This window comes from Chrysochloris asiatica, unplaced genomic scaffold, assembly GCF_000296735.1.
Source record: "Chrysochloris asiatica unplaced genomic scaffold, ChrAsi1.0 scaffold00217, whole genome shotgun sequence".
Classification (NCBI taxonomy): domain Eukaryota; kingdom Metazoa; phylum Chordata; class Mammalia; order Afrosoricida; family Chrysochloridae; genus Chrysochloris; species Chrysochloris asiatica.
The window spans coordinates 4626142-4630822 of record NW_006408735.1 but is presented as its reverse complement, the minus strand read 5'-3'; the positions used below and the strand labels follow the sequence as shown (position 1 = coordinate 4630822).

General features: G+C 36.0%; 1 pseudogene; it reads right to left on the bottom strand.

Annotated features, from left to right (window-relative positions):
• Positions 1–348: 348 nt before the first annotated feature.
• Positions 349–4681, bottom strand: part of LOC102822135 — a 4773-nt pseudogene continuing 440 nt past the window's right edge.

Here is a 4681-nt window from a genome sequence, read left to right as displayed (position 1 = left end):
ATTCTTTAAATACTTTTCATCTCCCTACATAATTCAATTGTACTGTTGAGTCTTTCCCCAAAGGGGATAATGGGAGAGACCTCTCTTTTGCAGCTTGCAATATAAAAAGCAAAATAAGCAATAAACAGAAAACAATAGTGAGGAATTTTTTCTAGTTTTGTTCCATTGGCTGGTTGGTTTGAAGAGGGGAGGGAGTGTGGAAGTTTTTGTTCTGACATAGTGCCTCAAAATCTATAAAACTACACAACAGGATCAGCTGCCTTTTATGTTTTCCTTGCAAGAGACAGCACTGCAGGGGAAAACCTCATCCAGGGCTGCCTATGTGATGATAAAAGCATCTCCTCCATGTTATTCTACAAGTAACAAATATTGCTTCAAAGAAACTAGCCGTGAAAGGACCTTCACTGCCTCTGGAAGACACTGGAACCCTAGGCTTTGGCACAAAACACAGTGAGAACGTGTTTTTAGAGTTTCTGGAGTTGAGCACAGAAAAGTCCATTTTCACACAGCTGCTGGTCTCTAGCCACTTCTTGTGCCAGGGTGCCATTTTTCCATAATTCAAACTGTCCAACAGCTCTGTGAAGGAGCTCAAAGCAAGAATTTTCTTTCTCTGTTCTGAGACCCCTGTCCAGCAGAGCCACCAAGAGTGAGATGGGTATTTGACCTTTTAGGCTATTGATTCAGACCTCTGTACCATAGTTGAGAAGGACGATGAGACTCTCAAGTTTCTCTTCCTGGCAGCCCAGCTGAGAGGCATACATTTTTTTTAAATGCCCTCAGTGTTGTTCTTAATGGCTGCCCAGTGAAGTGGGGTGTCTCTGTTGCTATCCAGTGCATTGGGGTTTGCACCATACTCCCACAGGATGCACACAGAAGTATCATCTTTCTCAGCTTCATAGTAGAGGGCTGTTTGGTTATAACCATCCAGGACATTCACCTCAGCTCTTTTTCCACACTGTTAGCATCTGACACCATCCAGCATAGTGCAGGAATTTCAATGTGCCATGAATACAGCTCACAGTTCCTTCTCTCTTATGAGGTTCTCTATATTATCACGTGGGAAGTAATGGATGGCAGCAATTGCTCGGATTAAGCACTCTGAATGCTCTGCATAATATACTGAATACTGAAACTCCTCAAGGTTCAGAGTATGTTCACATATGTCAAACTGTTGGACCACAAGATTGAGTTGAGTAGTGAAAGACATTGTCAAGGTGTGACCTAGAATAGAAACTTATTTTTTACTAAAACCAACAAACAAAAACAAATAGATTTCTTAATATTTCAAGTAACTTCAGAGAAAATATAAAATGATCAGCTCCATATAATATTTTATCTTCTTTCAACTGACTCATTATAGACTTTTAATTAAAAACGACTGTTTGGGATATTATTTAAAAGCTATTACCACCTGGATATTGAAAATATTATGCAAGCTCATAAATTCTCAAATATTACATCTTAGGGTAACAGAACATCTATTTCTTCCTATGAAATTATATATATAGTACTCAAATTTTCTAGCTCAAAAAGTATTTAAGAATATTTTGGTGCTTTAATTATTCCAGGTCCTGCTCTTCCCACTTCCCACCACTTCCTTTTCTCATGCATTTCCTCTATATGTACAGAGAGAGAATTGAAAAAGATGAGGAAAATACAAAATGAATCTGGAAAATTGTCATTTATTATTGATTAAAAAAACAGTATTTTGAAAATTCTATTTAATTTTGGAACTGATTACCAGACTCTGAGCTCTGGTGAATATCATGATGTCATTCTATTAAAGAACAGTTGACTTACACAATGGTAAGTCAAAAAATATTGCTACAAACATTGCGTTTACACTTGCATAGATTTATTCCAAACAAACTATATTTAAACATGTTTCTGTGATCAGTAGATGCTGCAAACAAGCAGTTTTCAGTAGTTTCATCATTTTTTCACCAATTTTTCATCAATTTCGTTCCTTTGTATTCTAGCTCTCAGTGTCCATGTGTATAATTTCTATCTATGCCAATGTCATTTTGAAGACAAAGGTGCACCTGACCCAAGCGAAGGTGTTTTCAATCACCTTATATGTATGTGAATGTATGGACAATGAAAATAAAATACCTAAGAAGGATTGAGGCATTTAAATTGTGATGCTGACAAAAAATATTGAAGAAAAAACAAATATGTCTTGAAAGAAGTACAATCAGAATGCTCCTTAGAAGTAAAGATCATAAGAAAATGGATTATGAAACAGAACAGAGGATTCTCAGTTGCAAAGCAAGGACTATCCAAGCACTACTGCCACCTAGACCTTGCGAAGGTCATTTAACCTTCATAGAGATGTCTTTATGATATATAAATAGAGTTGTCATATCTGTTACAAAAAGACAGAAAAGCAGATAGATCTAAATGTAAATGAACAGAAAAATCTGTTGTCTTCATAGATAACAAACTAAGTAGTTATTTGATCAACACTCTAAGCATGATTCAGCATTTAATACACCATCTTCTATCTTTGAATTTCCACTGCTCTTCTGTCAGTTTGTAATACTGTGATGGTTTGTGTGCTACTGTGATGCTGGAAGCTATGCCATCAGTAGTTAAAATACCAGCAGCGGCACCCATGGTGGCAAGTTTCAGTGGAGCTTCCAAACTAAGACAAACTAGGAAGAAGGAGAGGTGGACTACTTCTGAAATGTTAGCTATTGTGAGCCTTATACATAGCAGCAAAACAGTGCCAGAGATGAACCCCTCCGGTTAGATGACACTCAAAATATGACTTGGGGAGAAACGCCTCCTCAAAATAGAGTTGATCTTAACGTGGTGGATGGAGCAGAGCTTTCAGGGCCTTCATTTGCTATTTGTGCACAACTCAAAATAAAAAGAAACAGCTTCAAACATCCCATAATAACCAAAACATGGAATGTATAAAGTATAAATATTGGAAAATCGGAAATAGTAAAAAATGAAATGGGACACATAAAGACTGATATCCTAGGTGTTAGTGAACTGAAATGGACTGTATTGGTCATTTTGAAATGAATAGCCATAAGGTTTACTATTCCAGGAACAACATATTAAAGAGAAATGGTGTCACATTCATTGCCAAGAAGAGAGTTTTAAGATGTATCTTGAAGTGCAATGCCGCTTGTGATAGGATAATATGTATCTGACAAAAAAGACCAATTAATATTACTGTTATTCAAATTTATGCACACACCACTAAAAGCAATGATGATGAATTTGAAGATTTCTACCAAGTTCTTTACTCTGAAATTGACCAAACATGCATCAAAATTCATTGATAATTACTGGTGATTGGAATGTGAAAGTTGAAAACATAGAGAAAGGATCCATAGTTGGAAATATAACCTTGGTGATAGAAGCAATGATGGAGATTGCAAGATAGAATTTTGCAAAACCAATGAATTATTCATTGCAAATACCTCTTTTCAACAACAACAACAAATATACATGGATCTCACCAGATGAAATACACAGGAATCAAGTTGATTACATCTGAAGGAAGAGACATTGTAGAAGCTCAACATCATCAACCAAAACAAGGAGAAGAGCCAACTTTGGAACATGGGCAACTTTGTACTGAAGCTAGAGAAAATTAAAGCAAGTTTATGAGAGCCAATACATATCTTTGTGTATATGTCACCTGAATTTAGAGATCATCTGAAGAACCGATTTGATGCATTAAACACTAATAGCTAAAGACCAGAAGAGTTGTGGATGACTTCTAAAACATCATACATGAAGGAATTAAAATATCATTAAAAAGACAGGAAAGAAAGAAAAGATGAAAATGTATGTCAAAAGAGACTCTGAAACTTGCACTTGAATGTAGAGTAATGAAAATGACTAGAAGAAGTGATCGAGTAAGAGAGTGAAACAGAAAATTTCAAATGACAGTTTGAGAAGACAAAGTATTATCATGAAATGGGCAAAGACCTGGAGTTAGAAAACCAAAAGTGAAGAACAAGTTCAGTATTTCTCAAGCTGAAAAAACTGAGGAAAAAAATTCAAGCCTCAGGTTGCAATAGTGAAGGTTTTTAATGGCAAAATATTGATTAACACAGGAAATATCAAAATAAGATTGAAGAAATACACAGTCACTGTAACCAAAAAATAAAAGGCTGATGTTCAACCATTTCAAGATGTTTCATATGATCAAGAACCAATTGCATTGAAGAAAGAAATCCAAGCAGCACTGAATGTAAGATGCAAGTCCCCAGAAATGTATAAGATGACGATTGAAATATTTCAGCAAATGGTTGCAGTGCTGCACACACTCACTTGTCTATGCCAAGAAATCTGGCAGAAAGATATCTGGCCAATCAATTGAAAGAGATCCATATTTGTATCTATTCCAAAGAAAAGTGACCAAATAGGATGTATGTATCATTGAACAACATCATTAGTATTACGTGCAAGTAAAATTTTGCTGAAGATAATTCAAAAAATGTTGCAGACCGTCCAGACCCAGTCAGGAGTTCAAGGCCCTATGGGCCCAAGTGTTGCAGACCATACGGGCTGCAGGCTCTGAGGAACAGACTCTAGCCACCTAGCAGACATAGCAAACTATTTTTCATCTTAGTATTCAGTTATGTTTATTATTAATTGCATACATGAAGCCCTGATATCCACAGATAAATGTAATATTTTCCTAAAAGTCGAGACA